This window comes from Macrosteles quadrilineatus, unplaced genomic scaffold, assembly GCF_028750875.1.
Source record: "Macrosteles quadrilineatus isolate MER2022 unplaced genomic scaffold, UCM_ALF_1.0 Scaffold_2__2_contigs__length_208266976, whole genome shotgun sequence".
NCBI classification, from domain to species: domain Eukaryota; kingdom Metazoa; phylum Arthropoda; class Insecta; order Hemiptera; family Cicadellidae; genus Macrosteles; species Macrosteles quadrilineatus.
The window spans coordinates 168,076,702-168,089,728 of record NW_026542595.1 but is presented as its reverse complement, the minus strand read 5'-3'; positions in this window follow the sequence as shown (position 1 = coordinate 168,089,728).

Below are 13,027 nucleotides of genomic sequence, written 5' to 3'. Positions count from 1 at the left end.
TTCCAATGCAATGTAGAGCTCACATCACAATCCGGTTATGTAAACTCTGTGCTTGTATGGCTTCATACCAGCCGTAAGACTTATTTTTGGCTTCCTCAATGACCTAAGAACACCTGACTCATCAGTAGTTCATCTTACTACAAATGTGAGTAGTTTAATTTCTTTGTAAAAATATTTTAAAGCATACTTTTTAAATTTAATAGTTATGAAGAGACTTAATTATGTTTGACAAAAACTTACAACAATATCTATGTCCTAGTTTATTAAATATTTATGAATGATTTGTCAACTTGATTCGGTAAAATTAAATAAGACTTGAATATGAGTTGTCAAAACGCTTTTTACTCGATGAACTTGCACCATTATGAAACCAAGAAGTAGTTTTGTAAACTTTTGAAAATATTTTTGCACACAATGAAACTTTACAGAAAACCTACAAAAAGTGGAAAATTACGGTATTTTTACCATTACACCTACAAAATAAATGATGAATCAATAACAAATAATATGATAAGTAGACCAGGGGCGTCGTCTTGGGGGGGGTAGGGGGGGGAGCCTCCCCCCCTAGAATCCTGGAAAGAGAAAAGTTGGGAATTTCCTTGCCACGAGTTGGGACAGTTGGGAAATCAGATACAAGAAAAATATATTTTTAAACTAAATAAAATTTAAAAATATTTGCGAAAATCCATCAAAGATCAAAATTTCTTTGACTTGGACGAATAAACTTGATGTTTCTTTGATTTAATTTAACTTTGATTAAACTAGGCTAGACCATGGCTAAACACGCCTCATTTTAAGAAATCGTTAACCAATTAGCGGTATAGTTTGTTGGAATTTCGTTTACGAGAAATTTTGTTCCTTATTGGACGTATGTTGGCTACCTTGATCCTGTCCTGTGTTGATGATTTTCTGAATGGTTCGTCTGCGAGACTGCGAGTTTGAATTTTGAAAGTGCAAGCGGCGTAGCTCTTCAGTTCAATTATGTTGTTTGTTAGTGTTTACAAGAAGTTCAAAAATATTTTTCATGTCAGTCAAATAAACTATATTTTATACCTTTTTTTGTAGTATTTGGAGCAGGCTTACTGACAGGAGTACTTGCTAATAGGTAGATTAAAATAACATTAAAGATAGGTTTTGTATATCGGTATTGCCTTTAAAACTTTAATTTTTAATAACCTAAATGAAATATTTATTCTCTGAATATTATCTAAAAAATCTACAAAAGTGATTTATCATTCCTAATTAAGTATTTACAAAAATGAATCAACTAATCACTCTGAAACAGATCTACATAGACAATAGACAAAACATAACCTAAAATTTGATGTTTGACTTTCACGTTTGAGTTTGATTTTTGTCCAAGTTCTAGTTTGATGAAGATGAAGGTTAACATTTTTATTGTATGTATAAGTTTATTATCAACCAAGTTGAACGTTTTTATTTTATACAAGTCTTATTTTAGGTTTATTCTTTTCTAGACTAGAATAATATTATTCACAACACTGATAATAATATTTCATCATTACAAACTTGTTTAGGCCTAGTTGTAAGTTTTATGAAAGTTAAAGTGTTGATCTTAATATCAACTTCTAAAAGTATTGTAATTTCATTATTTTGTAATAAAATATTGTTTTTCTATACTAATTTGTACTAGGCTTATTTTATATCCCTAAAATTTTACACTGCTACCACAATGGTTTGTAAAGTTTTTTGGATTTGAAACAATACTTATTCAAGTTTTTGAAGTCATAAAACTTCATTATGAATTGGTAGAAGTTTTAGACGTTTTTTGAATTGAGTAATTTTGTATACATGTAAAACTAGCTATGTTTTGTTAATGCAAGTTAATAAATACTGAATTGAGTGTGACTGCAGTGTAGTATAATAATTTGTAGATTTTTAAAAATAGTACAGAAATTGATTTTTTTTTATAAAAAATAGTTGGGAAATCTATGTTAAGCAGTTGGGAAATTTGAGGCTTCTCCCCCCCCTAGAATTTAACCAAGCAACGCCACTGAAGTAGACTCAATAACAAACTGAGATTGGTTGTAAAAAAACACAGTACATAAACTGGGAAACTGCTATCCAATAGTCAATGGTATTTAGGTACAAAGGAAACCTTCATATGACTTTCTGATATAGTACTTAGTTGAGAAATATACAATTAACACTTGCTCTTGACGATTCACTATTCTCAATGTTTTAATACTGTACTGTTAATACTGTTCAATGAAATGGTGACCATGCAGAGGTATTTTAAAGCCAAGTATGAATGAAGATGAGTGTAGTATTGAACCAAACATTAAATACAGAAAACTAATGTTCAATTCAGCTGTCTACAGGCCTAAGTTATTAATTACCAATACTTTTTGTCTTCATTTATTGGTTTAGCTTGTGATGTATAGTTGTTAGAACATTTTTGTTGCAACAAAGATGTACACCTCGTGACATCTAAGCTGGCACTTGGCCGATCACTACTAGTACCTAATTCAAAAAACATTATGTCCCGTCATGCGGTTTGCATCAACTGTCCTCGCAACCGATATGAAGGCACCCAAGTACATAATTCAAGGGGAGTCAACCCCGTGAGGCAGCGGAAATGTTTGCAGTACGGTCTTTTCCCTACCTCCACCCTCCTCCCGCCTACACTGTCCATGCTAGCCCAAGTGCCAGCTTAGATGTCATGAGCTGTAATATTATTGATTTCTGTTGAACAAAGGGATACGCCTATCTAATTTAGGCTATACTAATCAGTTTTGAAAGTTTATACAAAATTCAATAAAGCATGTATCGTAAAGCACAATAATTAAGGCTCAATCTTTTAGCCTAAAAAACATTAAGGTATTGACAATGAATTGATGAATGAGCAAAAAGGTCATTTATTAAGAAAAACTAGGCCAGTATAGAGTTGATTTATCAATCCCAAAAGAATAAAAGATCATAAACATTTGTAAAAGTTCTATTCTAGCATTACAGTAGCAGTTAGTAGGGCCTAGATAAAATGATTTAACCCTTAGAGTGCCAGGCGAGAAATAAAAGTAACGCTCAAAAAATGCCGATGATTTTTCCCGAAGATCGCGCTAAAAATGCCGAGCGCAATCTGGCGATTTTTAGGTTAAAATTTTGTAAAAATCGAATTTTCGATATTTCGACCAACGAAAATCGATGTATCGCATCTAGTAACTTTCGACTCAATGTTAATATATGGGTTAAAAGAATCCGAGTATCCATCCGGTTGTTATGACAACTGTTCGATCATTACGAAACGTCCGGTCAGCCGGACGTCGGCACTTTTGGCTCGTTTTAAAAACGTCCTGTTCCCCGGACGTTGGCACTCAAAGGGTTATATCACATCTGATGTTCAGCAAAACCCTCAGTAATTAACAACTGACAGTTAATGGCTGTCGGTTGGGTTCCCACTCTCCTTCAAAAAGTGCAAGTCTTGAAATAGGTGACATTTTTTAGGCTATTCTACGTGTGAGTAAAAATTATCTTGAAATTGTATTTTGGCATTAAATAAATTGTATTTTTTAGGCTACTCCTTGAGAATGAGTTGGCTTGTCTCAGAACAAAAACTTGTCTTTTCTATCAACCATCCCTTGTTTATTGCTCATCTGATTTTACGTAACTTACCTAATTTTAATTTTGACCTCAGTGTGATCCTACACCCAGTGGATACAAGGATTTTAACTGTACGGTTACTCACACTGCATCGACAGAGATACAGTTGCGTCCTAGAGAGCTAGTTCAAACTGACACAGTTGTGCATTTACATTTTATCCAACTGTTCTAGCCAAGTGCCAGCCCAATGTACACAAACCAAAAACTGCCCATTGGTTCTGTATTATTGTTCTTAGTCAATTTTATTAGTCTTGTTTTAATAGACAATACTGATAACTTATTATGAGAAATCTATGCTATTGCCAAGTGTGATGCTTTTCCTGTGATTAAATTTCAGTGGGCGAAGGGATCAACCTCGAGATCAATTTTAAGGAATCAATTAAGTAATTAAAGTTATTAAGTTAATGTTGGTGACGATACGGAAAATGTTGAATATACTTTCATCAATTCAAAATTGTAAATCTTATGTGTCTAATTGCTTATTTAAGTTATTATGCTGAATCCGAAAATACAATCAATTTTATCCAGAAGGAGTAGGCCTACTACTGAGTTAAAAAAAAAATCAAAGATCACAAATTTAAGGTTCATAGACTCATAGAGCAGTTTGGATGGTATAAGTTAATGGGCAATTCGTATGAGTCCTGTGTGGAGAGCAAACAGCTGTTTACATGCGAAGCGAAACAAACAAACCTACTAAGTTATACACAAGACTCCAAGCACAATGGAATCTATTTTATTTGGAACAAATCATTTGCAGAGTAAGTAATCAGTTCTTATTATTAGGCATCCGAGGAAGGTAGGTTGAGTTTTCTGCGGATTCGTGACTGTATTAAGTACGGTATTTTGAAATTAGGTTGGATTAGGATGGTAAAGTTTCTACCGACTTATTAAATGCTTGCATCACTAAATACTGTACACAGAAATGATCTAGAGTTAGAATTAGTAGCCTTGGATATTGAAGCAAATGGTCTGATTTAAAAGCACCACAAGCCCACATGAATCTAGACAACATAAGTATTACAAAATATCAGTACAATATAATAAAACGGTGTCTAGGCTCCTAAATTGAAATGTTATTTAAATTTTGAAAACCTTTGCCTGTGTAGGGTATATTTCAAACATAGGCCTAGGTCTATATGATTTTCCTTTAACATATTGTTGGCACTATGATAAGTATTCAGGATAGATGTACCAATTTGAAAATGAATACCCAATCTTACCGAAAAATTCACATTAGCAGTTGGGTGTTCTCTCAGCAAAATTTCTTTCCATATTTTGACAAAATGGTGTTGACAAAAAGTCAAATAAACAATCTAGCAGACGACATCTTGATACGAATCCAAACCAAACTAACAAGAACTAGCAGACGATTGACTGAATGAATTTTGAGGGGATAACATTTCATTGATTTAATTTAATTTTAATGCATACAATGAACATTAATGATGCACAAGATTTTCACAAGACAGCTTCAACATGAATAACAAACAAATTTTCCTCATCCCATAACAATCACATACAGCAGTGAGTGGGTGTAGGGTAGAAAGAAATCGAAAAAATCCAATGGATTTTGACAAAAGTGGTTTATAAAACACCGCCTCTTCGATGAGCATGTACTGCGTTTTGATTATCAGGGAGCACTATAACAACAATAAATAAATACAAACCATTTGTGTGTTACGATTTGATTCTTTATATCATGCATTATAAATTATAAATATTAAAATACCTAGCTGTAAATAAATATATTTATTAGGTGTGCTATTCCCATCCCATCATATGCTGACGTCACCCAGATTGCAAACACCATTTATTTAGAAAAAATACAAAAAGAATAATAATCAAATCAAAACAAATATATAGCCTACTTATATGGCAATAAAATCAGGTGATTTTTTTTGCTATCTGGGTGACGTCAGCATGTGACGGGAATAGCCGAATAGCACCCCTTATGTATTTTCCTTCCACCGTGATCTTATCATGGATCAGCTGGGAAAGACAATTATTTTGTTACAGTAGTTCCGTTTGGTGCAGTGTAGAGAGGTGGTGTTTTTTTTTACAATTTGTTTCAGTCTTTTTAAACCTCGTTTCAAATAAAACAATCTAATCCTAATAATATAAACCATAACTCGTCCCCTAGTAGTTATATATAACCAAATAGTAAAGCTCAAATCATTACATTAATTAAAAAATGATGGAAACAAAATTTCGTCGACACTAGCGAACAGTGTCACCAACACGAACTAGGCACAACAACTAGCTTCAAAATTTCCAACGGGTGAGAAGTCTATATACTTGTGTTGTTTAGTCCGGTTATGGATAAACATGTGGGTAAACGATTGTGCGGTTTCGACCAAGACCCCACTAGAAAAAGTTTTTCTAGTGGGGCCTTGTTTCGATCAAAGCAGTAATTGTTTATCTATACTATGACGTATACATATACCATACCTATGTCTAGAAGGATGAGAAATCTACTAAGTTTAAAGGTATCATCATAGTCTAACCAAGTGTGTTTTATCCATGGTATCATGTTTTATCATTGATAAAACATTTGCTGCGTTTTATCCATGCCATCGTGGTCAGTTTCTCATATCAATTCAAGTATAAATGAAAGTGTTTATTATCCTAAATCTTTGAAACAAAGTTATCAAAATTCCACTCGTCATTGATATTTTTTAAACCTGGTGATTTCAGGAAATGCTCAAGTTTTTTACAATATTCGTCGTTTAGATGCCGGAGGCACTGATGATTATCTCTAAGTTAATTAGTACAGATAACAACCATCGATATATCGATGATAAAAACCTGAGTAGAAGCCGCCGACGGCCGAAGCCGGTTCAAGTTCTAGAGATCAAGGTTCAGGTCCAGTTATAGTGGGTTAACTTGCCTTGCCTGTCAGTTTTCGTTTGCTGCTGCTCCTGCTGTAGCCTAATTAATTATGTCTGTTCTTCATTATTTTTCCAAGCCTGTACTAGTCGTCTTTATAGGTAAGTTTTAAGGATAGCTACAATTGATTGACTATATTTAAACCCTAACATTATTTAACGATTGTGGCGCCACTTTCAAGAGTGTATGGATGCATAAGTACAAAAGAAATGGTAAACTAATAATTATACTGTACCTCCTTTTTGTATCGTTCTGTATCTGTAAATGTAATTTAAAGTTGGAATAACAACACAAAATACTGTAATCACGGGGACTTTTAAATTCTGCAGTAATAAAAAATAACAAACAAGTCATTTAGGAAACCAACTATTTTAAATAATATTCGTTATACATTACTGACTTTCACATTACCGGTAGCGGTACCAAAACATAAGTTTTAGAATAAATTAGTAAATTGGAAGCTATATACTTAAATAACAAAAAACTCTAGGTGAAAAACTTTAATTTGTAAGTGCTATCCGAGTATATGTTTTATCTATGGTGCTATTCAAATGTAACAAATAGTACAGGTATAAAATATGGTGTATATTAATTTTTATTTGCTACATTGGTGCTATTTAAGATATACAAATCTATGGTTTATAGTTTTGTTTATATGGTTTTAAAAGGTGTATTTGGTGTTAGAGTTTGTTTATTGAAATGAAATGATTTATTGTCGTTAAAACTATGTACAAAGTTCATGACAATCGTCAAAAGAAAAACAAAACAATCAAGATGGCTCTGGCAACTAAAATATCTAAAACTGTAAACCAAAGTACTCTTCATGTTTATACAGGCAAGCCTGGGGTAGAGTAGTTTTTAAAACCTGTTTGAATTTTAAAACATGCAAGTTTTTGATGGATGCAGGCAAAAAATTGTACATTTTAACACCTTGGTACCTACTCAAAACTATTTTGAGTGGCTGTATACTTATGCCTTAGTGTAGACAGATTGTCTTTAGATCTAGTACAATAGTTATGTGAACATCAGATATCTTTTCAAAGTGAGAAATGTTTTCATTTACAAACAACAAACTTGCCAAAACATACAAGGATGGAAATGTGAGAATGTTAAGACCCACGAAAAGGGGCTTACAATGTGTTCTTCTATTTACACTACAAATTAGCCTCACCGCCTTCTTTTGTAAAGTAAAAAGCAACCTGTTAGCATAAGAACTGTTGGCCCACAGTGAGGTACCATAGGACAAATAGCTATGAATGTGGCCATAATATATACAAATAAGGACATCAACTGAAACAGTGGACCTAAATGCTCTTATCATAAATATGCCTTTTACAATTTTAGATGCTACAAAATCTACATGTGAAAACCACTTCAAGTAAACAAGTATAACATTGTACGATGTAACAAGTACTCATGTACGATGTACACAAGTAAAATGCATTATATATATATATATTTTAATTTTCAGCATTTGTTATGGTCATAAACTGCTATCCTCAAAATAACATTGGATTTCCAGATGAACCTGAAGGTAATTAAGTAAAGATTATATTAATATAAATTATTGCTTATTTTTGTAAATTTACAATTGACCTACAATACTTACGTACTCATGTACTAGTACTTAAATGATACAACAGTGACTATGATGATTCATGTTCCATTTTCGTCTCATTGTTCTATGGATGAAATATTTTAAAATGTTCACAAATCATTTTAGGATGAGATATAATCCTAAAGATACATACAGTAATTCAAATATTGGGAAAACTATGAAATATATGACTATTTTTTTAGATTCTCCCAGTTAGATAACACATGCTGATTTTTAGTGAATTACTAAGAAAGCTTTTACCGTAGGGCTGGTGGCACAGTAAGACATAGACCTGGGAATCATTTACTTTTTCATTTTGATGTCCCCAGAGGTCAAAAACACTATTCACTAAAATTTACATGTACAATATGTATATTATATTTGTGTGTGTCTCCCGTGAACATGATAACTCTTAAAAATCTGGTTTGGTTTAGACAAAATTGTGTACGAATGTGTAAGGTTGTCAGGCTGGATATACTTTGAATGAGTTCGCAAACCAGCAAGATCGGGTTATAGAAACAGGGTGTAAAGGGGTTTGGAAATTTGCAAAAAATAGGTTTTATCAAATTGTTACCCTTAAAATATGAAAATTCCAAATTCACATTCAAACCATCGTGTAGAGCTTACAAAAACAGATAATTTAGTTCAGGCTATTGAAGTGTTGTTGTTCGATTAAAGGTATGAGAAAATTCCAAAAATAAAAACTGTACATTCAAAATTCAAATAGGCGTGTTGTTCTTAACTCTTCTTTTCTATGGGCAAAAAATAAATGGTTGTATGAAGTTGCTGGTTTATGGATATATTTTTGGCAAATTTATTAATTTAAACCACCTATTCTAATTATCTTTATAGGGTAGATACTTAAACAGATTTTATTATCCTTCCCAGTAGCAGCAAAACTAGTACTCTTTATATATATATATAGGGAATAAATCTAACATGTTTTTAAACGAAATATTTTAGTAAAAAACAAAATCTAGTAAAAGGAAAATTGTTTAGTCTGCAGGTTTGGTGCGGTAGTGATATTATTTATTTATTATTTAATATCACTGACAATAATTAAATTTGTATAAAATGTATTATATAACACAGTTTTTGAAAAGCATTTTAAAACAGAAACAAGTGGGTTGGGTTAAATTTATTTTTTAACAATCAGCCTTGTGTTTGTTTATATTGATTAAGCAAGATGCTATGACAATGAACATTGACCCTTTGCAGTTCAAAACTAATTGATAATACTGATAATCGAGAAAATATTTGATCAATCAATCGTTCTAACCTTTTATGCAAACATTTGTATGTTAAAAAAAAAAAAATAAAAAAGTAGAATAATGTATTCTCGGGGATGCGGAATACTATCCCCCGGAAAACTACCCCCCCAGGTGAAACGTGACGTCACAAAATCTGCTAACTAACCAATATGGAAGCCGTGTCCGCGACTGGAATACTCCCCCCCTTGACAAATCATGCTATCTAATTTAAATTATAATTCGAGTAATTCCGTTGGATAATAGAAAAGGCATGTGGTGATTATAAAACAGATTTTCGAAATGTTACAGCAAGTTTGGTTGGTTAGGTTAGGTTAGATTAGAATTGTTTGACAACTAAATTTGAGTGTCCGTGACTGGAAAACTGCCCCCCCCCGGTCTCTGACGTCAATATGACGTAGGAACCTGCTTGGGGGGGTAGTTTTCCGGGGGACAGTCTTCCGGCAACCCGTATTCTCTTGGTTACATATTTTAGTATCAATCAATTATTTAAGATGGGGACGCCATATATATGTATATCTGGATTTTTAGTTGTAAAATTAGGCAAAACGAAGTGCACCCTGACTATCTTATCCTTATTCATTAAACTTTTCAGCAGTTATGTCAGCCTTTGAAAGGTGGAATTCAAATTTTGAATGTATTTCATGATCGATGATGAACACCTATTTGAAAGCCAAACATAAATATCAAAACTTTTAGAAGCAGCCCACATAGCATAGAATAACTTTTATTTATTTATTATTTATTATTTATTTATAAATAATCATATTTATTCTATGCTCTGTGAAGCAGCCTTACTAATTTTCTGCAGCTCATATATTTTAAGCTTTCAGTTTTAAGAGATGACTATTAATTTAAGATCTCTAGTACTGATTCTTGTAACATAAGTCTTCAAAGGTTTTACTATAAATATAAACTAAATTGTTTCATTAGTCTATCTTTTCTAAAGTTATCAACATAGTAATTCAACCTATTTATTTATTAGTTGTTACCTACTGATCAATTTGAGCATTTTAGTATACAATTTAAGGGCTCATCAGAATATTTATTTCAGAATATATATTATTTCATAGAGAAAATCAGTAAATTATAAAAATGTTATCTCTTTGCGTGGTAAAGGAATTGGAATATCCAAAAGACAAAAAAAGTTCTACTTAAAAAAGAGACCAACTTTCTTTATTGATAGGTAACCTGCAACTTGAGGTAGACTCCAAATAAACCAATGAGTCTGGACCGGTCTGGACATGAGTTATTGGAACAACCAGCTCCAGCTGTGCACTAAGTTTTACATGAACAATCTTACCATCCAAGCTTATTGAATGAATAATTAATTTCTAGAATAATCTGATTAGCGATAACAATTTTGTTTGCCAAAGTGAAGGTGAAGGAAAAATTATTATTGAAACTAGTATGAGATAAAACACACTCCTTTGCCTCCATTTACAAATTATTATTTTGCTTAGAATATTTCATTTACTCAATGAAGATTTCATAAAAAACATTTAATTTACCTCTCAAAATAAGCATTACGTTGTTTGATGTTTTTGAGTCGTAAGCTTATTTTACTTTTGCAGGTGAAGATGCAGATAACCGACAGGGATTCAGACCAAGGCCTGGAGACAACGTGAGACCCAACGATGAAAATAACTTCCGACCCACAAATTCTCGCCCACAAAGACCTGGCTCGAATGTTCAAAACAGCGGTGTCCAAGGGGGTAGTGGAGTACAGCCTACAAGTGGTCAGGGTCAAAATCCAGTAATTAATCCCTCCACAAATGAAACAACTACAAGAGTTCCGCCTCGGGATCCTTCAAACCGTATTGTGTTTGCTGTATCTTGTCCCTGCCAGTTCACCAGGCAATACGCTCCAGTCTGCGGCACAGACGGACAAACATATGGCAACCTCGGCGTACTCAACTGCGCTCAACAGTGTGGCTCAGGTAATTTTAGTAGGAAGCTGTATATTGAGTACTATAGTAGCATTTGACTTTCGGGAACTGAAGTAGACATACCATCTATGTGGACCAACAATCCGTAGGAATTTTTATTGTAATAAAACATACATATGAATAGGTCTCTGATAGAGTTTACAGGAATTGTATGAACTGGAGGGTCGCCGGAATTTTATCCCCTGAACAGAGCTGACGTCTCTATGACATAGTCATCTGAGCGCTCTCAAGTTTGTTCGCAGGCGGAATTTCACCCCCGCGAATTTGGGAGTCTAACGAAAATAGACAGAGCGTGATGTATTAGATATAGAAATAAAACCAAAATTTTACCCCCTGTCCGTATAACTATGGTTTAGACAGCTAAAGATGTACTAGATTTTTTATTCCCAAAATTTTGCTCCGCATTTCCCCCCCCCCCCCCCCCTCCCTGGATTATTTCCCCGGAACTTTACCCCCTGGAATTTTTCTCCCAGGCCAGATATAGAAATTGGCAAGAATAATTAATTTTGAAAATAATAAATTTTTGTAATTAAATTAAATTAAAATACGCTCACTCCCCTTTTGGTTGCAAATTAGCTGTTGTCATAAATGTAAAAGAAATAATAGTGCTGCACCCTGTTGGTAATCCTTGTAACTTTAATGCTATTGAACATCATAGAACAGAACCAGCTTGTTTAATTGAAACAGCTGTTAAGATTCATTAATTCCATTTCTCATAAGGTTAACATGGGAAACTCCAGAGCCACTGGGGCGGAGCCCTTTTAAGAAGTTCGAAACGGGAAATAGTTTACGTCCGATTCGCATACCTACAGAATTTACACACCAAATTTCATAACGATCGGTGAAGTCGTTCCGGAGGAGTTTGCAGACAAACACTGTGACACGAGAATTTTATATATTAGATATATACATGTTTTGAATTATTTATACATTTTGTTTACACATTTAATTTGCCTACAACAAATAAAATAAACAGCGGTAAATAACAGTTAGGCCTTATTGATTAAACTTCTATAAAATACCTATTATAAACAAAATTAATTATTCTCATCAAGTTCTATATCTGGACAGGGGGTAAAATTCTGGGGGTAAAAATCCGGCCCGTACACTCTAGGTTTTATAATTTAATTTGTTTTAAAAATTCACAACCGTGAAAGGATGCGTTTGATTCCACCTTTAGATAATTCAACTCAGGTTGTGCAACTCAAAAGTTCGCGGCCGAAATTTTGCCCCCTAGGCTGTGACGTCAGTTTTTCTCGGGGCGTAAAATTCCAGGGGGATAAAAATTCTGCTACCCCGAACTGGAATTTAGTTCAGGTTGCTTACCTGATAATATTAAAGCCCAGGGGCCCATTTCATAAAAAAGTACAAACTAATATTATTAGTAAATCAGCTGATCGCCCAATGCAAATCTAATGGAAATTACAAGTTACAAGTTGTAACTTGTAGTTTATTGTGAAATGGGCCCCAGGCGTATAGTAACAAGTAAGCTATGAACAAGTAAGCTGTTAAGTCAACTATTTTGTGTCTAGTTTCTCCCAGCTGTCTGGGGTAGTGTAAAACAGTTGGGTTAGGGAAAGTATGTAAACAATGGTAAAAGTGAAGATTGTGACTTTAAAAGTAGCTGATCCATGGAAACTGTTTGCTAAAACAGTTAGTTCTTATGGTCTCCTTCACTATATCTATTACAGCTCTTGCTAGGTAAA